This window comes from Balaenoptera physalus (genome assembly GCF_965194825.1).
Source record: "Balaenoptera physalus genome assembly, chromosome: 3".
In the NCBI taxonomy this organism is placed as follows: Eukaryota; Metazoa; Chordata; class Mammalia; order Artiodactyla; family Balaenopteridae; genus Balaenoptera; species Balaenoptera physalus.
The window spans coordinates 156332135-156355618 of record NC_138890.1 but is presented as its reverse complement, the minus strand read 5'-3'; the positions used below and the strand labels follow the sequence as shown (position 1 = coordinate 156355618).

The 23484-nt window shown below is 32.7% G+C and overlaps 1 pseudogene across 1 annotated transcript in view; it reads right to left on the bottom strand.

The window, feature by feature from the left end:
• Positions 1-715: 715 nt before the first annotated feature.
• LOC309656861 (GTP-binding nuclear protein Ran pseudogene) overlaps positions 716-23484 on the bottom strand; it is a 34867-nt pseudogene continuing 12098 nt past the window's right edge. Inside the window, exon 1 of the transcript in view lies at positions 716-23484. This exon is cut by the window's right edge and continues 12098 nt beyond it. The product of the transcript in view is annotated as a GTP-binding nuclear protein Ran pseudogene (transcript).

The window sequence follows — 23484 nt, the reverse complement described above, 5'->3', positions numbered from 1 at the left end:
TCATAACATAAATAGTTCTGTGACGTTCCATTAGGTGTACATCAGGTTTGTGCATAGATTGTTATTGGATTTACTCTTATTCATAAATATCTGATATACTATCATATAATATAAGAAAATACTTCAAATAACAGCCTTCAAATATCAGCCTAATTTTATTCATGGATATCTCATGCTACTTTAATGATGATTTTTAAAGAGATACATCAAATATCAGTCACCTTCTGACTTAATAGGTTTGAATTTATCATTATAAAAATTAATACCTATGAACATAAACATATGAAAATATACATACTATATCTTTGAATGCATGGATGTAATGTTATAGGTATGTATATATATATATATGCATATGCATACATATATATAGAAAGAGGAGTGTTTGTTTTTTAATATATTGAATTATCTCAGTGTTTCCTAAGAGTCAAAATTTTGCACTAAAGAGTCAAAATCTGCACTTTAAACCACTTAATTGTTTTTTGGTTTTTTTTTTCACACACACACACTGTATTTTATTTTTACAAGAGATAAATAGACTGACACCAAGCATTGTAAATGGATGACCACAACAAAAGCAACAATGATTGCAATTACCAAACATGAAACATACTCATACTATGTCATAATATTGACGTTCAGTCCTGTAATCCTCCACTGTAACAGCTCCTTTCCTTTTCAGTGAAAATTGATTTGTATATTCTTTGCCCGAGTCCTTGTGGGATTTTTTTTTTTAATTCAAACAGAAAGTCACAAAAATTATACTCATCCTCATCAGTTCACTCAGTCCCATGTAATTAATTTTTTTTTTCATCTTGATCTCTTGTTAGCACTTTTATGAGTTCATCAGTTTTTCATTAGAGTTCTGAAAATGCTTATTCATTCAGTTCAGCAGTACAGTCAGTTACCAGAAACCTGTACTTGTCAGAGTCTTTTCCATGAATTCCTTGAAGGTGAAACCCTTTTATAGGAACATATTTGCAAAAGCATCAGAGTACACCCAGAACTGTAAGTAAATGACAAAAGACTTGAAAATGACCATGGTTAAAGATTTGATGAAAGTTCATAATATTGCAATTGACAAGGAAATTTAGTTATTTCTGAGATATACATTTTAAAGTAATAACTAGAATTATGACTTATAACATTATACCAAAACATATAAGATTTTTAACTGTTATTATGGGTTAAAATCTTGCTAAATGAAATATATTATTTCAATAAGAGCTATTAAATATGTTATTTATGGTTTGAAGCTATTAATCATCACTTTAACACTTATTTTTTCTTTGTTTTTCAAAAATAAGCCACATTTCTTTTTCATTTGTTTTTCTATGTGCTTTTCTAAGACATAATGGTAAAGAAATTGACATTTAAAAAGATGCATGTTCAAAATAGATATAAGGTTATATATCACAGTTTCCCGGACTGCATTTCTGTGACACAGTGTCATCCTCTGATTGATTGACTGGTAGATTTTAATACAGGGATAGCTGAAAATATTTTTATCGAGACATCCTTCACTTTACTGAAACTCAGAAATATGTATTTCCATCAATGTCATTGGTGTCTTTTAGCTCTCACTTCCACTGGCAGATTTGCTACAGTTTCTATGCAGGACATGGAGAAGTGTGAGTATAATGTAGAAGAAATTTAAGATTTATCTAAAGCATGCTAAAAGACATGTAATGTGTAGTTGTTTGATTATTTATGTCACCAGAAAACCACTGAGAATAAAAATAATATAATAAAAATATCAGTAATAGTTGTAATAATTGAAGTACAGATGAAAGTTTAAAAAGGTTAACTGAACTTGACAAGAGTTACATGAACCTTCTTATGCAAAACAATAAATAAATAAATAGGGAGCTTGGGAGAGTTTACAACTAGCTCACAGCAGGCAATTAAAAATTTTTTGATGTATAGGCATCCAACACATTTCCATTTGTATACACACCTAAATCTCCCAATAAAGCAAGAAAGCAAAGGAAGTGGGAGCAATCCAAGTTTGAATTCTCACATTACAGATGATTCATTCAGCATACTACTTTACATTACTGAGAAAAAGCAAAATATAATTATTTAGGATATTATCTCATTTAAGGGGAGTGAGAATAAAGTTAATGAGCTTACCATCAAACAGTAACTATTCTCTTCCAGCCTCAAAAGGCTGAATTGAATTGGGATCCAATTTGAATAAGATGAGAAGTGAGACAATGTTTTCAGGAGGCAATTTATTTGTTTTTAAGAAAAAAAAAAGTGTGAAAAAATTTGTGAGGCCATTCTACAGCTGGAGAGGAATATTTTTGACAGTGTTGAAATCACTAAAAGTCTAGTCCTTCTAAAAATTTTCAACTGTTTCCTGAAACCAAAAATGGCCTGGCCCTAACAAAATCTTAAAGTATGTTTCCTAACAATGATTTCAAATAATGTTGTTACTGACCTGTTAAAACTACTAAATAAAATTTATTTAGTAAACTGTAATTTTAACTGTTAAACTGTTAAAATTACTAAATAAAATTTATTTCTCACATTGCTTTAGAAAATGGTAATGTACAATTACTTTGCACACATTAACTTTGAATTAGTGAATCGGTCGGTGTGTTGGATGGTGTTTATTATCTGTTGGGCATCATAAAGAGCATTTGGGGTTTAAATAGTGACAAGCCATATCCATGGGCCTCCAGGAGCTAAGCATCCAATGAATAATTAATATGCTTTGGCATCATGCCACTGTGCAATAATTATATGTGACTTCTGACTCAGAAACTTCTTTACATTTTCCTTCTCTTCTTTGAAGTCTACAATGTCTTCATTTATAGATAATCTCATTGATGATGCAAAAATACTGTATATTCAACAGTTTCTTATTTGTTCAATGCTTTGCAATAAACACTTCATGTAATGTTTAATACAAAAAAATCATTCTCATATTTCAATTAGGAGACTATTTATGTATTATCTATGTCAACATTGTTTTCTTTCCTCTGTTTTGCACACTTTCTCATAGCTGGTTCCACAGACACCCACTACCTGCATATTGAGTTCTCAGTTTTAGAATAAAATTTGGTAAGATAGATATCTTAACATTAGTCTGACAAAGGAGTCTATGTACTTGAACTGATTTAAATGTTGTGCTGAAAGAATTCCTATACTGTTTTTAAGAAACATAAATTATATTGTATCCATCTCAAAAAATTAAAGTTTTTGTAATGTTTTAAATGGAGATTCTCCTTTTTCATTTCTTATCCTCTACAAAGGATATTCAATAACTAGGTTTTTAGTTCAATTATGTATTGGAAATGCTATCTTACTATCTATATTATCTACTACTCTCTTAAAACACATTACATTCTATGTACCCCAGTTCAGGCAATTGTAAAATCCTGTCCAGTCCTTGATACATGGTCATTTTATGGAAACCTTCTTTTAATCCAAGACTACCATTAGAACTGTTGTTCTATGTAACCGTTTCCAGTAGACTTCAAAGCAGCGGTCCCCAACATTTTGGCAGCAGGGATCGGTTTCGTGGAAGAAAATTTTTCGACAGACTGGGGCAGGGTCAGGGAGTATGGCTCAGGCGGTAATGCGAGCGATGGGGAGCGATGGGGAGCGGCAGATGAAGCTTCGCTGGCTTGCCCGCCACTCACCTGCTGCTGTGCGGCCCAGTTCCTAAAAGGCCGCGGACCTGTACAAGTCCGTGGCCTGGGGGTTGGGGACTCCTGCTTTAAAGGATACTGAAGTGATATTCCAGATCACTGATGCTTATAACTTGTCCATCCCTGATAGTTCCCTGACTGTTTCAATCCTATTATGATGGCATTGAAATATCTTTAATCAATAATTATACAAGATTTTATTTATTTTTATCAAGTGGATCTGGAATAATTTCCACTTAATGGCACTATCCAGGTGGGCAGAATTACTTCAAAACTTTAATTCTTAACTTTTACATTTTGTTCTGTATAACCTACTGTGTTCACAGGATCCTAATATATATAAGAGACCTGATATAGTTTTCTCCATTACTTAACTATAAGAGGTCCTTCCAAGGTTCAAATTGAATATGGATTGCAGGGTTGGAAAAAGAAAGCTTTGGCTAGATTATAAACTCGGGATACACCTCATTAATGTCCTCATTTTTCTAATTGCTATGACATTCTAATGGCAAAATGTCACGTAAGAGTTTCTGGTAACTACATTGCATCCTATCCTTCCTGAGTATTTTCCTCTCACCACTGTGGAAACAACTATGTCTATCAGTTACAAATTGCTTCGATAATATGGACACAGACATTCAATAATGACTACTGAATCTGAAGGCTGCCAACTTCTTACTTCATTTCTATCTCCTACCTAGTATTTGCACTCTGTTTCCCTTATAGGACTTATAGATTACGCAAAAAATAAAAATTGTTCAGATAATAGTGAGATGGATTAGGAAACACCATGTATTTGGCATTCAAGTCTATAAAAATTAAACAATAATCTAAGAAAAGTTTTAAAGAGATGTTTTCAGCATACATCTCTGTTTCTCTAATGATGGAGTTGTTTGTTGAGAAGTAACATATTCCTCTTTTATAATCTTCAGTGTAATGGTTACAGAAGTGTTTTGTTTGAAATGTGATTGAAAAGGTTTTTTTTTTTTTTCCTTGCAAAGAATGAATAAAAATGAAAAACACCTCATGGAATAAATGTTAACTATCTCAGCACAGCTTATGTATTATTAAATCAAATATATGATTTTGTTTTGGAGTTCAAAGATGTAACAATTTTCTGAATAGATGTTCTCAAAATGAATTATTATTTGTTTCTCTGTGTGTTGTATTATTATTATGGATACAAAGCCATAAAAGAGTCAATACTGAAGCAAGGAGACAAGAAATAGACTGGTGTTAAATGAATTATGATGTTAGAGTGCAATGCAAGGATAGATAATTTAAAAGAGTAGAATATTTTAATAACTACAGAAAATGCATTTAGATAAATTTTAATAGCAAAAGGTGTTACACAAATAATTGAATGCAGCACAAAGGGACTAAAAAATGGGTATATTTTAAGTTAATAAAAAAAGATAAAATTAAGTTAATAAAAAAAGTGTCATACAAATAATTAAATGCAGCACAAAGGGACTAAAAAATGGGTATATTTTAAGTTAATAAAAAAAGATTGTGTGTGTATGTGTATGTGTGCATATACTTTTTGCATCATTATTAAAGATTAAGAGCTACTGAAAGTAACCAAAATAGAATCATAATCTTTACAATCATTTAAGATAAGTTGAGAACTATAGGAAGATTTAGTCTTTAAAAATACAGAATTTAAATAATCAAAATTATTCTACTTGGTATTTATCTAATTATTATATTCAAATATCTTCAAAATGTTTTAAAGTGTCGTGTTCATAGTTGAGATATATGAATAAAAGTAGACTATATGATCTATTCTTTAATTTGTTATTTGAAAGTAAAACAAAATATTCAGCCTCTTTCTCACTACTAAAATATGATAATGCTAACATGACCGAAGTTCATGCACCCCTTCATAGATCACACAATTATTTTTTACTATACTTGAGCCAAAATTAAGCTTACAATTTGAAGCTAGTTAACTGTGTTTATGTGTGAGTGGGACATTCCTGTAATTATCATACATTTCTTATGGAAATATAAAACAATTGGGTAAATGTTCCTGAAGTTCCTATCTAGTGTTAAGATTCTACTATTTTCTTAGTTGCTAAATATTTGTATTACATAAATAATTACTATGAATTTCATATTTCTATATTTAAAAATAATTTAATTAACCATGACTTTACAAATAATGGATTGATGTTTTCTCTGTTTTCCAATTTCTTATAATTGTAATTTGTCTTATTTGTATTAAATTGTATTTGCGATCCATCCACATTGATGCTTGAATCTCTATTCCTTTAATTTGTCTATTTTCCCAATTCCATAATTTTTCATTGTATGAATAGACCACAATATATTTATCTATTAAGTTAGTATGTAATTGTTGAATATTTCCTTCCTACTCGACCTTTTTTTATTAACAATACTGCTGTTATTGACATACTAATATTGCATACATCCCCTGGTGTATGTGTGTGTGTGTGTGAATATGTATATATATGTATATTATATATTTTATTTAGTAAAATACAACTTAATAACTTATAATATCTGGTGGGGCATGTCCTTCAACACATTCTACTTCTTCATGAGTATCTTGGCTATAATATGATTCTTGTTCTTATAAAATTTAAATCCAGTCTTTCAAGCTTCATTAAAAGCCCTGCTGGAATTTTTATTTTAATGTATTTGAATGTGACTCTTGCACAGATTCTAGTATTCATGCTGTGATGATTTGGGATAGATTTTTGGAAATCCTTGTTCCCTGCTATGTTGCTTAGGATAGGGTGGAATATGTTCACTCTATTTTTGAATGACATCTTAAATTTATAAGTTTCACCACCATCAACAGTGCATGAAAGTTTCCATTGCTTCAATAATCACAATTTAAAATGACATCTCACATCGATTTATTGAAATGTTCTTAACAATTGTGCATCAGAGCATTGTCCAGGTGTGTCTCTTCCATGAAATATCTGATCATAGATTTTGCCCAAATTTGCTCAGATTTCAGTAGGATCATTTGCTTTTATTTATTTATTTATTTTTTGGTCTTGAATGACTGTATTTCTTTTTAATACATTCTGAATAATTTATTAGTTGTATCTCTCATCTTGAATGACTGTATTTCTTTTTAATACATTCTGAATAATTTATTAGTTGTATCTCTCTGTCTATGACTTCTAATTTTACTCTGTTCATGGTGCACTTTACTATTCAAACATTTAATATTAATTTGTTCAAAAATTTGATTGTTTTCCTTGTGGTTTGCACTTTTTGTGTTTTAAGAAACCCTTCCTAATTAAAGCTATTTTAAAATATTTTTTCAACATATTACAATATGTTTTCTTATATTTTGTAAGAAAAAAACTGTAAGGTTTTATTGTGTATAATGTGAACAAGGAACCTATATTTTTTCTACCTGGATATTCAACTGTCACAGAATTACTGACTTTTTATTCAGTTGAAGTATTAGTTGCATAATTTATATTTTCTTATATATGAGGGCAATTTCTAGTTGCCTATTATTCCTCTTCCAATACTGTCTGCCTAATAATGGTAACTTATTAACAAGTCTTGATATATGTTTAGGCAAGTACCAGCTTACCCACCCATGCCTTAGTAGTGCAAATTTGTTCAGTTATTTATGTCATTTTACTACTGGAAATAAAACTCACTAATTCTTCTTACCTCTTTAGATAATATCTAGTTTATTCCTTCTTTGTCATTTAAGGAAGATTTAGTGGAAAGAAAATAAATACGAGCAGAGGTGGCAAATATAATCATACTCAAATAGAAGTATACAGGTTTTTTAATCTGTTTTTTAGTGATGTATCATAAACAACATATTATGTCATGATATATAATTTTAAAGCATAGTTCTAGTGAGGAAAAACATTAGATCATATGGCAAGATACATGAATGTCTATTTTGGATATTTAATTTGTTAAGCAACTTATTATTTTAAATATCACTATAAGAATATTATCTAAAACTCCTCATAGCAGAACCATAATTATTTATTTAGCATATATTTATAAAAAGTAAAATTGATGTTGCAAAGAATTTGAATATTTTTCAATGTTTTTGCTATACTGTAAGTTGGTGTTTTAAATATACATCATCAGATGTTCAAATTACTGCAAAAATTTCCTAACTTATCCCTGTACTAGACACTTGGCCACCATATGACTCATTCTCCACATAATATCCATAAAAATTTTAAAATAATATATATTATATTATTTAAAAAATTTTAAATATATGTGAGTTCATGTCACAGTCCTTCCTAAAACTTACAATAGCCCCATTTTATGTCTTGTGTAAAATCCAAACCTCTTTACATGACCTACAGTGACCTACCTGCCTTCACCTCTGACCATTTCTTGGATTCTCTTCCCCTGCTAACTAGTCTCCAGTGTTAAAAAAAAAAAAAAAAAAACATGCATCATTACATGTCCTTTCCCCCCCACAGTGTATAGAATACGCATCCTCCAGAATGTCATGTGACTACTTTCTTATCATTGAAGTCTCAGTTCAAATGAGATTACTTTGACCACTCTACTAAATCAGCCTCTTTCATAATTTTCTATGACAAGAGCCTCTTCCACATTTATTCATAGTGTTTGTGCACACTGAAATTGTTTTTTATATATGTGATTATTGTTTTCCTCCTTCAATAATAGAGTAAGCTCTTTCTCTATTTATTGATGCAGTCCAGTGTATAAAGTAGTGCCTAATATTCAAATCAATATACAAAAATATTTTAAGGAATCAAAATGCAAAACTACCCATCCAAAAAAAGGTTTGAAGAGAATTGTTTTCTTCCACACACTGTTTGCCACAAGGAATAAAAATAAACAATAATAAAACAAACTATATAATAGCATACAAACTGGCATTGGCAACCAACCGTATACTTGGGTGAAGGTGATGCTGGCACTGCCTTGAGAACTAGAGAGAATACTCTCTACCTTTATTTTGCCTCTACCATTGTTTATCTTTGCATGCTGATGGAGGATGCAACATACAGAAAATAAAAAGAAAGGAAGATGTTTATAGATTTTACACAGTTGGTAACATATATTTCTGGGCCCAAAACAAGAACAGCATTTAGATTTAGGGAACTGGAAATAGACTTAAGAGCTGTTCATACTGGAAATGATATAGAAATTTTCAAGAAAATTGTGGTAGAAATAACTCATTTCAGTTAATCATTGTTTCACTATCACATTGAGAGAATACCCATTCATCATGGCAATTCCTCTTTATGAAAGAAGAATAGATGCTATACAAAGATTTTACATGGATTGAGATAGTCTGAGATGAGTAAGAAGAAGAAGGTAATGTGTAACTATTAAAAATTATTTTAAAATTAATTATAAGGGAAACTATTAGCAAAGTGATTTTAAAGAAAAAAGCTGTAATCATGATACCAAGTTATAATGCATATACCAACTTATAGCATATGTATTATGTACATTATACACACATGATTATGTGCATGGAACTATATACATATGTACACATGTTATGTATGCAAATGTATACATATATCTCACCTATGGAAAAATCTCTAGTAACATAAACTGTGTCCACATCCACATCGATTACTACATAGTTTCACAAGAGAAAAAGTGTTCCTGGAATAAAAAGCTAAAATATTAGCAGTGGTTCTTCCTTGTGTTGTGAGATTATGAAGGATGATTTTGAAGGGTTTATATATTTTTACTTCACTTTCTATATTCTTTATAATTTTTATTTGTTTTATAATAATTTTATATAAAATTATAATTACCCATGATCTAGTATAACATGAAATACAATCCGTAAACTTTAATTATTTTTGTTTCAGCCTATGTATTGCATTGACATATTTTGCTAAGGTAATAAAACATTGTGTATAGTAAGCTTCTTAAAGCAGAGGGAAATGTTTTAAAATTGTCATTTGATTTATGATTGAATGGGAATGAAAATCGAGCACAGTTAAACTAAATATCCACACTGACTCTGAGTAAGATGGATTTGAATTTGAATAACACCATTTTACTATGGGGATTGTCACAGATACTTGATAGGAAATTAATTTGCTCAGTATTTTTTTAATCAATTACTGACCCTATGATACCAACCAGATTGACAATGAACCAAAGAAGAATATAAAAGTTTTCCGTCCTTAGATGGCTTATATTTGAATCAGCCTGAGAGATGTAGTGAAAATATAATCACACAAATCATTGCCATTATGATACATGAGAAAAAAAGAGATCATGGTTGCTATTAGTGTGTTGGTGGGAGGAGAGTGGGGGCAAACCCAGTATTTGGAAGTGATATTTAATGTGGGGCTTGACAACTGTTAAGGAATTAGATATTAATATATGCTGGGAATAATTGCCACTTCAAAATTTGATAGATAAACAGATAGATAATTAGATAGAGATAGATAGAGATGGAGACAATTGTACCTTCACAGTTATTTTGAAAAACTGCCGACACGTCTTCATTCTTAGTTAAAATGTGACAGAAAAATTTGACTATTTCTCCACACTCTTTGTGTCTTAATTGATATGCAATGAATATAAATAGAAAAGTATAATAATTTATATGTTTTTGTTTGTGCTTCTGGCTTCACAATTAGCAAACATGTTTTATCATGTCCATTCATTATACTTTAAAAAAAATTTAAAGAGATACGTCATCAAGTAAGATTTTTGTGACAGAAAACATGGACTTACATATGACTTGAGGTTGAAAAGTCAAAGACAACAACATATTTGGATAATTTTACTGTATTTACTCACAATATATGTAGAATTGAGAAATGAGCGTAACTATGGAAAATATAGTCAACATAATAAATTCTTACTTAAGATAATTTAAGTGAAACCCTTCCTAGTGTTACTTTAAAAAGATATTAATAAGTTGAATAAATATCAAATGAGGGATTAAAACATACTTGGTTAGGAAATGTATCAAATCTACTTACGAAAACATTGGAAATTCAATCATTTAGCCTTATCTTTGACTATTTTAAGCAAATAAATATATGTAGACCAACACTAATGAATAAAACGTTTTTTAAACATCAAAGCTTTTCTTGAACGGCATTGGTCAAATTAATTATCCCAGAGTAAGGGACTTTCCTTTACTGCACAAGATACTTTGCCTTGCTTCCTTGAAAATACTCCACTGCACATTTTATAAGGGAAGAAACAAAGGCTACACTTCAGAGGTACATTCACAAAGACATATACAGGGCACCTCGATGGCTCAAATTTTCTCCAAGGCACTAGTGCCTTGTTTTCCAGGGCACTAGTACCTTGGAAAAATACCCAAATTAAAAGTTACTGTGCATTAATAAAGCATACACTTTAAAGCCACAGTGTTCTCTAGATGATAGTAATTTTCAAGATATTTTGTGTTGCCTTTCCCAACTTGTTTAGAATAAATGTAATCATTATAATGACCAACACTTCTTCTCCTAATTTGCAATATGTAGCTCAAGACATTTAAAAAACAAACAAATGACTTCCAGTTTCCATTTCTGCATGTAAGGAGTTTGAATATTGACACGTCATCTGAACAACATAAAAAGCCGAAGAAACTGAAAAATCAACAACACTTCTTGAAATTGTTGACTGAAAAAAAATGCACAATCTAAAAGTTGAGAGTTATGTTTTATTCGGGGAACTTACTGAGGGCTATTAGTCTGGGAAGCAGCCTCTCAGATAGCTCCAAGGAACAGCTCCAAAGCGGTAAGGGAGGAGTCAGGATATATAGGAGTTTAAAAAAAAAAAAAAGATAGATATATATATATATATATATAGTGAAACATCAAAAATTACTGGTAACCACAAAAATCAGACATCTCAAGTTAATGATTTTGGTGGTTTTCTATGTACAGGAAGATGCAAGAGTCTGGGCTCATTGAAATTATTCCTTTGATATGCACCTTAACTATCTAGGGCCAGTATTCTATTTTTCTCCAGTCCTGAATTCCCCTCAGGGCACTACTTTGGGGTAGCTGCAGTGGCTGATGGCTTGATGGAGTCAACATTTATTGTTTGCTGAAATGGCGGGCAACATTCTTTGTCTACAGATCCTTAAGAAAGAGGAGGACACAGGGCCAAAACTGCCTCTAAGATTGGTGAGACAGACAGGATTAAATACAGGGAGTTACGACTTACTAGAGCAGAGACTCACAAGCAGAAGCTGCCTCAGGAAGCAGTGCCTGGAGAGGAAAACCTCAAATGCAATTGATAAATTGCTGGAGGCTCAGTGTTGACAATTTGGAGTTTAACCAGACGAATCCAGTCATACAGGGGGCCATGATAATAATGTGAGATTTATTTCCAAAAGGCCAACCAAATTTCTAGAGTAAATATTTGAGAAAAATCACTTCATGCTCCCAGTAGGGGGAGGGGGAAAAATACCATTTTGAAATACTCAGATCACTTTGTTCATTTTAAAAAGGCCTGACCTCAGACTAAGGTATTTAACCAGAGCCTAACCTGCTGGAATATTATCAAAGCCTAACTGACCTGGGGGAAATGGGGAAGGGAAATACTCATACACTACAGCCATCCTGTCCCACCTAAAGGCGGGTTGGGGGGGCAAAACTGAGGATCTCTTGTGAAGTTCAAAGGCATAGGCTCATTAGAAGACTGAGAAGTAACCACAGGACTATTTAATGCCTTCTCTCCCCCAACAAGAAACCACCATATTACTAAAGGCCTATTTATTGCAGTTCCTTACTCATGTCTCTTTATCAAGAAACAATTTTATAAGGCAAACCAAAAGGCAAAAACCCCACAATTTAAAGAGAGAGAGAGAACATATCAGAACCAGACATGGCAGGGATGTTGGAATTATCAGACTAGGAATTTAAAACAATTATGATTAATATGTTAACAGCTCTAATGGATAAAGTAAATAACATGTAAGACAGATGCGAAAAACAAAACACCATAACAGAAATGAAGAATGACTTGATGAGCTTATTAGTAGACTGGCCATTGCTGAGGAAAAAAATCTCTGAGTGAGAGATGTTGACTGAAAAAAATGCACAACCTATAATTTGAGAGTTATGTTTTATTTGGCAGACTTTCTGAGGACTTCAAGCCCAAGATACAGCATCTCAGATAACACTGAGAAAACTGTTCCAAAGAGGTAAGGGGGGGAGCCAGGATATATAGGAGTTTTTGCAACAAAAGACCAGTTAGTCAGAACATCAAAAGATTACTGTTAATAAGAGAAAACCAGCTATCTCAAGTTAAGGAATTTAGTGCTCTTCTGTGCATGGGAAGATACAAGAGTCTAGATCACTGAAATTGTTCCTTTGATATGCATCTCAGCTATCCAGGGCTGGTATCCTGTGTTTGTTTTGTCATCCTGAGTTTCCTCAGTGTGCACCATGGTGGTGGCGGGGGGGAAGGCAGTGGCTGCAGAGGCTGACTGCTAGATGGGCCTGGCAGTGGGCAGTCCTGTTGTCTCCATCCTGAGTCCCCTCAGGGCTCACCATCGTGGTGACTATAATGTAATGGCTTGATGGCTGCAACATCCTTTGCTTACTGATATGGCAGGCAATATTTTAGTTCTCAGAGAGCTTATCAAGAGAATCCTGTAAAACTGAAAATCAAAGAGAACAAAGACTACCCAAGTCTTTGAATACAGGGTATCCAAGGAGAGTGGGACAACTACAAAAGGTATAACATACATGTAATAGGAATAACAGAAGGAAAAAAGATAAAGGAATTGAAGAAATATTTGAAACAATGATGACTGAGAAGTTCCCCAAATTAATGTTAGACACCAAACAATGGATTCAGGAAGCTCAGACAACCAAGCAGTATAAATACCAAAATAAGTACACCATAGCATAAAATTCTGAAAAGAACCAGAGGAAAAAAAGAAAAACACCTTACCTATAGAGGAACAAAGATAAGAATTGCATCTAACTTCTACTCAGAAATCATGTGAGCAAAAAGAGAGTGGATGAAGTATTTAAGGTGTTGAGAGGAAAAATAAGCACCAACTTAGAATTCTGTATACTTGAAATTATCCTTCAAAAGTGTAAGAGAAATAAAGACTTTCTCAAACAAAAATTGAGGGATTTTGTTGGTAGTAGACCTACATAAAATGTTGTATAAAGTGTTAAGTTATTTGGAGAGAACAAAAATAATATAGGTCAGAAACTCAAATCTGCATAAGGTAAAAAAGGGCATCAAAGGAAGGAATAAGTGAAGGCAAAATAAAAACCTTGATTGTTGTTAATCTTAATTGAGCTAACAGATAACAATTTGTTAAAATTTATAATATACAATGTACTCATTTATGTATGCTTATGTGTATATATATATATTTATATCATGTATACATTATGTATATTTTATGTATATCTATCTATCTGAGAGAGGTGTGATTGTATACAAATGAAATGAATGACAAAAGGATGGGAGGGAGGAATTAGTATTGTTTTGCTATTCTAAGGTACTTTTCCCATGAAATGGAAATGGTATAGTGCTTTTTGAAAGTGGACTTGCTATACATGGATATATATACATATATATATCTAGGGCAATCGCTAATAAAAGTAAAAAAGAGAAGTATAACCTATATGCTAAGGAAAGAAAATGGAGTCATATAAAATGCTAATTAAAACTACGAATTGCAGAAAAAAAGTGGAAGACAAAAACAGGGATAAGGGCACAAAAGAACAACAGTAATGGATATAATAGATATTAATTCAGCTGTATCAATAATCACTTTGAACGCCAATGGTCTAAATGTACCAATTAAAAATCAGAGATTTTCAGAGTGTATCAAAACACAAGCCCAACTCTACTTCATCTACTAGAAATCCACTTTAAATACGAATATACATAAAGATTAATAGTAAATGAATGGAGGGAAGTGTACCATGCTAACACTAATCATAAGAAAGCACAAGTATTTACATTAATTTCAGACAGCAGATTTCAAACAAGGAAAGCAATCAGGGATATAGACTTCCCAGTTTTAGAAAATTAGTTTCCATTTTAAAAATATAGGTTTTATATATATATCATAAAACTATAAAAATATATTACTTTTTGAATATTTAAAAATTTAAGATATTCCTTTTTGCAGGACAACGTACATGGTTTATTAAAGTTTACCTTTAAATTTTAATATATATCAAGGATAATGCATTCTCCACGTCATTTTTTGGTGGGTGATTTCTTAGCTAAGAATTACTCTGGTTGATAAACTATAATTATAAATTACTAATCATTACATCTGGTCCTTAATATGTATACCAGGAATTTAAAATGTAGTGATGATATATTTTATAGTTTAATTGGATGTGCTTCTATATATACTATAATTATTTCATTAAAATATTGTTCAATGAGTGATTAATACAAAGACAAAATGTGTATGCACCCTACACAATTAAATATGGAGTAAAAATGATGTTCTATTTATGATATTCTTTGAAATAAATTTGTCCCTGAAGATAATACAGGAGCTAGACTTATGGAAAAGATGAGACCCCACATGAAGAGAAAAACTGAGGCTATTTTTGACATCCCTGTTTCAAGGACAGATAATATTAAGGTAACTTCTAAACTAAATTTCCCTTTGCTTTGCATGATATATAGAAAAAGGAATCTGTCATTTAAAAAATTTGAACAAATTGATGTCTATTTCAGTAAAGAATTAAAATTACTATTATGGCCTCAGTTGATTCTGAAAATATCTTAATGAGAAAAACTGCTGATTTACCCCAAATATTATGGTACACTATATTTGGTTTTCATAACAACTATGCAATAGAGGATGATGTTTCTGGTAAAAGATTATCTAATTTCAAGACAAAATATATATGTTAATCAGTGAAGAATATTACATGTGTGTGTCTGATGTGTGAGGAAAGAGCCCAAGTTATGAATATAAAGACCTGGGTTTTTTTTAATATATGACTTAAGGTAGCATGATTTCAGATTTGGATGTGACAATCATGTTGACATTAAATAAAAAATGAAAATCTAATTTTAGCATATCCATACATCTAAATATTCTTTAAACTGTTTACCACTATGAAGATATGTACTTTTCTGAACATATAAGAAAATATACATCAATAATGTATTTTAAAATATTAAATATGGAGAAGAAAGGAAAACAGAGGTATGCTGTTGCTTTGCCCTGCTGTAATTTTCTCATAATGCATGCATTGACTAAACAGTTCTATACGGTCCATTTGACAAATGATTATTATTTGTAAACATACTAATATTGAGGGTCCTATTTTCCCTGTGAGGAAGGTATTAGTAGGAGGTAAGTATACATTTAAAAGATGACATGGATTCCATTTATATTTCTTGGACAAATAGAATAACAGGGGCAATTACTTTCAAATCAATTACAGATAGTTTTCAAATATGGATTGTGCTACCAACAAGTCATTTTAATTTTCCACCTAAGTTATGACTATATCTTTTGTATTTTCTTCCAAACTATGAATTAACTGCACCTATAATGGTTCTTATTAGCCACTTTTGATCTGTGATCAATCTATCCTATAGATATTCTATAAACCTGCACCATAGAAAAAAGATATTAATATCTAATCTAGGAAGTAAAGGAAATAATTGCAAAAGCATAGTTGAAAGCTGTGTGTTAATTAGATGCATAGCAAACTCTTCCAAAATTTAGTGAGTTAATGCAACAATGATTTATTATTTCTTAAGAATTGTGATTGGTCAGGCAGTTCTGGTCTGGGCCAGCTTAGTGAGAGCTGATTGTCTAAGACAGTGGCATTGCATGTCTTTGGCCTTAGCTGAGATGAGTGGAATGACTGGGATGGTTATACCTCTCTTTCCATGTGGTCCTTCATGTTCTCTCTCCAAGTGGTCTCTTATTCTCATTTTTTGCTGTGTGCTAAGCATACTGTTGACCAACAGAAGCAACGTGGTCAACTTCGGATTTAAGTCAGAGATAGACCCTTACTGTAGATAGGTGAATGATAAAAGCACATTTAAAGTGGATGTGCATACAGACATAGGAAAACTTTGGGGTATTTTTTTTTTTGCAATTTACAGACATGTGCCTTCTGGTCACAAATTAGTCACATTCTTCACTCTAGAGGATGATGTCATCTGTCCCTTAAATCCTCCCTAATGACAAAAGGAATCTTTTCCCTAGCTATAAGAGAGTATTCTGCATAAAACTCAAAAGTTAACCCCTTCCCAGGAATTGTCATACTAAGGGAGTTGCCTCCTTTAATATATCTTCTCTCCTCTTGTGAAAGCTGCATTCAATTACCTATTGATGCTGTGTGTAAAGACTTGGCCTCCCTGCCTTCAACTTGAAGATTCATCTCTGTTCCAGTGTTCTCAATAATATTAGTTAAGGTTTTGCTGTGACTTCATTAAATTTCAGATTCTTCCTCTGCCCAAACCTGCTTCAATCATTCACTCAAAGATTTGTCTCTGAGAACTTTTATCAATAAACTTCATTCAGGCAATTTTCTTCTCAGAGCATGTTTCCCAGGAACCTAATCTGAGTCATTTCCCCATAGAAAACACGTTCAGTTGCATTCCAGGAACCTCTGAATTATCTTTCAATTGAGGCATCAGGTTCAAAGTTCATAATCTTGTGAACTGCATTAGGTCCAGGTACAGATGAAGCCCAACTGAGTGCAAGTTCTAAAGTGTATTACCTCTTGATCCAACACAGTGAATTAAAAAAAAAAAAAAATCATTCATTTCCCAAACACCCAGCATGCAAAATTGAGACAGGCTATAGATAATTGCAATAGATACTTTTGACCAGGATAAGGAAGTACAAGAAGCATTTATGAAATACAGCTGAGCATGTGTTCTCTTTTCTGGGATTTGTTTCCTAGTTTATTGTTCTCTTTGGTTTTTGGCTTTACTCTCAGATGAAACTTTGACTCTGCCCTCTCAGATGACATTCCCTTTTTATAAGAATAGTCAATGACTGAAGTTGGATAACACTTAATCCAACTCCCTTTTTATAGAAATCTGTGGCCCAGATCCCATTTTGCAATTTAAATAATCTCAATACCATTTAATCCAAGTTTGTTATATGCATCAATACAACTCTCTTAAAGATTTAGTGTTTTCTATGAATAGTATTTGGGTCCACTCCTGTTTCAAAAGACACATCCACACATTTTTATGAAATTGAGTTCTCTCTGACTTGAACCATATGGCTGAATAACTACAGACCAATCCCTTTAGGTTTCTTAAAAGCTTTTTGGTCTAGCTAAGCTTGTCTGCTCTGCACATCTTAAATCTTTCAGAGGCCTCAACAAAGTGTGTTACATTCATCATTAGTTGTTTAATGAGCTACATTTTTTCCTTTGAAAACTTTGCTTACTAGAGAGTCTAAAGATAAAAACAAACATATAATTTCATTCTTTTACATATAGCCGTCCAGTTTTCCAGAACCACTTATTGAAGATACTGTCTTTTTTCCATTGTATGTTTTTGCCTCCTTTGTCGTAAATTAGGTGACCATATGTGCGTGGGTTTATCTCTGGGCTTTCTATCCTGTACCATTGATCTATATTTCTGTTTTTGTGTCAGTACCATACTGTCTTGATTACTGTAGCTTTATAGTATAGTTTGAAGTCAGGGAGCCTGATTCCTCCAGCTCTGTTTTTCTTTCTCAAGATTGCTTTGGCTATTTGGGGTCTTTTGTGTTTCCATACAAATTGAAAATTTTTTTGTTCTAATTCTGTGAAGAATGCCATTGGTAGTTTGATAGGGATTGTATTGAATCTGTAGATTGCTTTGGGTAGTATAGTCATTTTCACAATATTGATTCTTCCAATCCAAGAACATGGTATATTTCTCCATCTGTTTATGTCATCTTTGATTTCTTTCATCAGTGTCTTATAGTTTTCTGCATACAGGTCTTTTGTCTCCTTAGGTAGGTTTATTCCTAGGTATTTTATTCTTTTTGTTGCAATGGTAAAAGGGATTGTTTCCTTAATTTTTCTTTCTGATTGTTCGTTGTTAGTGTATAGGAATGCCAGAGATTTCTGTACATTAATTTTGTATCCTGCAACTTTACCAAACTCATTGATTAGTTCTAGTGGCATCTTTAGGATTTTCTATGTATAGTATCATGTCATCTGCAAACAGTGACAGTTTTACTTCTTCTTTTCCAGTTTGTATTCCTTTTATTACACCATACACAAAAATAAACTCCAAATGGATTAAAGACCTAAATGTAAGAACAGACACTATAAAACTCTTAGAGGAAAACATAGGAAAAACACTCTTTCACATACCACAGCAAGATCTTTTTTGACCCACCTCCTAGAGTAATGGAAATAAAAAACAAAAATAAACAAATGGGACCTAATTACACTTCAAAGCTTCTGCACAGCAAAGGAAACCATAAACAAGACGAAAAAACAACCCTCAGAATGGGAGAAAATATTTGGAAATGAAACAACGGACAAAGCATTAATCTCCAAAACATACAAACAGTTCATGGAGCTCAATATCAAAAAAACAAACAATTCAATTAAAAAATGGGCAGAAGACCTAAATAGACATTTCACCTAAATAGACATTTCACCAAAGAAGACATACAGATGGCCAAGAGGCACGTGAAAAGATGCTCAACATCACTAATTATTAGAGAAATGCAAATCAAAACTACAATGAGGTATTTTTTTTCTAGATCAAAAAATCTAGAAACAATAAATGCTGGAAAGGGAGTGGTGAAAAAGGAACTCTCTGGCACTGTTGGTGGGAACGCAAATTGATACAACCACTGTGGAGAACAGTATGGAGGTTCCCTAAAAAACTAAAAATAGAACTACCATATGACCCAGCAATCCCACTACTGGGGATATACCTTGAGAAAACCATAATTCAAAAAGAGGCATGTACCACAATTTTCATTGCAACACTATTTACAATAGCCAGGACATGGAAGCAACCTAAATGTTAACAGATGAATGGATAAAGAAGGTGTAGCACCTATATACAATGGAATATTACTCAGCCATAGAAAGAAATGAAATTTAGTTATTTGTAGTGAGGTGGATGGACATAAGAGTCTGTCATACAGAGTGAAGTAAGTCAGAAAGAGAAAAACAAATACCGTAGGCTAACGCATATATATGGAATCTAAAAAAAAAAAAAATGGTACTGATGAACCTAGTGGCAGGGCAGGAATAAAGACGTAGACATAGAGAATGGACTTGAGGACACGAGGTGGGAGGGGGAAGATGGAGTGAAGTGAGAGTAGCATCAACATATATACATTACTGAATGTAAAATAGCTAGTGGGAAGCAGCAGCATAGCACAGGGAGATCAGTTCGGTGCTTTGCAATGACCTAGAGACGTGGGATAGGGAGGGTGGGAGGGAGGCACAAGAGAGAGGGGATATGGGGATATATGTATGCATATGGCTGATTCACTTTGTTGTACAACAGAAACTAACACAGTATTGTGAAGCAATTATACTCCAATAAAGATCTATTAAAAAAATATATATATATGGCAAATCCTGAGCCATATATAATTCATTTAAATTCTGCTTTCAAACTGAACAATTCTTTCCTTAGCTCAATACTCTCATGCAGTAACTTATCATACCTATACTGGAAAAGTCAAGTAACACTTTTTTTTTTTCTTTAATTTTCTTTTCTTTTCTTTTTTTTATTTTTAATTTTATTTATTTATTTATTTATTTATAGCTGTGTTGGGTCTTCGTTTCTGTGCGAGGGTTTTCTCTAATTGCGGCAAGCGGGGGCCATTCTTCATCACGGTACGTGGGCCTCTCACTATCGCGGCCTCTCTTGTTGCGGAGCACAGGCTCCAGATGCGCAGGCTCAGTAATTGTGGCTCACAGGCCTAGTTGCTCCGCGGCATGTGGGATCTTCCCAGACCAGGGCTTGAACCCGTGTCCCCTGCATTAGCAGGCAGATTCTCAACCACTGGGCCACCAGGGAAGCCCCTCAAGTAACACTTTTAACATGAAAGGTTTCTAGGTACATATTTTATCTTCTATGATATTGTAAGCAATATTTTTGCCATATATTTTATTATAACTTAAATGTGTCCTTTTTTTCAGCCTTTTTTATCTATTTCCTCACTACTTTTTCAGTTTTGGCTAACATTTTCTTTGCCATTTTTCTAGTCTTTTTTTAATAGATTTCTTGACTAATAGTTTCCACTTGATGCCCGGTATCAAAATCAGTGACACATATTTTAGGTTTTGTTGAGGGAGAAAAAAAAAAAGTTACCTCAAACCATATTTGTTTAAAACAGCAATGTTTATTATTTCTCACAATGCTTATGGTTCTCTGAGCAGATCTTCTCTGGGCCAGCTGCTTACAAGCTGACAACATAGCATGGTCTCACTGATGTGTATGGGGCCTCAGAGGGAATACCAGGGAATGACTGGGTCTAATTCTCCATGTGGTGCTTGAAATGAAGTTCCTGGATTATTCATGTGGTGGCTCAGGAATTCAAGCAGACAGAGATGGCAAGTCATACTGCAAAACCTGGTTTCAAGTCTCCAGTTTTATTATATCTGCTAATGGTCTATTGGCCTATGCAAATCACGTGTCGAATTCTGAATCTGAGGGGTAGAGAGAAAGAGTCCATCTTCTGAAGAAAGTAGGGACAAGCTCACATTGCAAAATATATGCATACAGGAGTGGGCGGGACTTTTGGCAACCTTTTTTTTTTTAATATCTACTGCAATATGGTATTGGGAACTCCCCCCTCAGCAATATTAAATTGTATATTCTCAGTAACACCACACTCAGTCATCACTCAGTGCCTACCTTCTCTTTGTTCACAAGCAGCAAGTATAATGTGCTATTCATGTGTTTTGCATTTTAGGAGCTATAGTCATATTCTGCATGAGCCAGACTGAATTTGTTATTTAATTCCAAATCTTCCCTAATCGTGTATTCCTTATTGCCTTTAATGGTTTAATAATTCTTCAAGTCATCTAGGCTCTAAGTATTCAAGTTATCATTGCATATCTCATTTTGTTCCAATCAATCAGTTTCTAAGCAATGCTGACTCTATAATATGCCTTTTATTATATTTTTCCTTTCTATCCCCAATGCAAATGCTTTGGGGGGGGTGGATTTTCTTATCTCAGTACCAATATTAACAGAGCAGATTTTTCTTTCTTAAATCTTTCCTCAAGAAAGCGCTATCAAAATTTTCCTAAAAAAAAAAATATTCAAAGGCACAGTGAAGTTAAAGACACATTTTAACAACTCACAACTCAGCAAATTTTCCACAACTTTAACCAGACCATCAAGGTCACCAAAGACCTGACACAACCTGTTTTTTTTTTTTTTTTTTTTTGCCTTGATCCGTATACTAAGGCCAAATGTATCATGTGTTGATTTCCTGCACATTATGCTTCCACACTATTTGATCCATTCTCATTTCTTTCCTTGCAGCCTAAAATACTTGTTATTACCTTTTTTTTCCAAATGGAAAAATTCATTTCAGTCTCCAGCAAATAAAACAAATAAAATCCTCTGTAATTTGACCTTTTCAGATGAAAAAATCATATTATTAGTCCCACCACCATCATCACTTTCACCAACAAATGGAAAGCACTTCTTCCTCTGAACTCACAAAATTATTTAGGATCTTTCTTGCAGTATTTAAATTTTCAAGCTAGTAATAAATATACCTGTTTACTTGTCTAGTTGTTCTATGATAGGAATAATGTCTAACATACTTTATATCCAGAAATATCTTGTACAAGGCCTTTAAAGATGAACTCAACAAATAATGGCAGAACAGAATCCTTTAGCTATGGAACAATAGATTTTGATATAAGTACAATAAACTTCATAAAATAATAAAATAATTTATATTTAATTTCTACTGCATTTTTCCAAGGTCAGTCTCTTGCCCTTATAAAAATAATTTTGCAAATCCCTCAAGGGCAAGATGTTAAAAGTAGAGACAAAAGAATCTGAAAGGAAGACTGGGGTTTTTGACATTTTCACAGTGCTAAGGGAATAAAAATTTGAGTTAATTAGTTGCCAAGGAGAAGAAAGCAAATTATAAAAGCAATATTAATATCTGTTATTCTTATATAATTATGATTGTACCAGAGAATCCAGACAATCATACAAAGATTATTACACTCCCTCTAGTCAGTATGATGTAATCTTCTTTTAATCTTGTTGCCTATCAGATTATACGGTTAACTTACTCTTGATGATAAAAGCATCATTGAAAGCATTTATTATTTTTCATACATAGGCCTATCCTGCTCATATCTCTGTACCTCTCTTTACTCTGGGATGTTGACCTCATCATATTCTGGTTACCTTAGTGGCCCCAAATACTAAAACTGTGTCTTCCCATCCCAGTGAAGATTGATGAAATCCCTTCCAACTTCTCTGCCTCTGGGCATTGCTGCCCAGATTTTCAAATTCTCCCTCCATATAAAGAATAGTTAACCCCTAAGAAGAAAACTGGAGCAAGTGAATATTGGCTCATTCTTCTTTGGTTTCTTTCTATCTAGGATCTTGTTTCATCAAATCTTGATTGCCACAGCAGCTTTCCAATAGACTTATTATTCAGTAAACTTCCCCTTCCTTTTCTTCTTCTCCTTCTCCTCCTTCTTATTTTATTTGGCTTTCCTATATGTTCTGGGTAGGACTTTTGGTCTAACAAAATTACTCCATCATAGCTGGGATTAGAAAACTCTGTTAAGTTCTTTGCCACCCAAATTTAAATCAGAGACTATTTCGAGAAGAAGCAAACGGTCAGTAGTTCCAATGGAACCTGAAATGTTAACAAGCTGACTAAAGAGCATCAATTAAA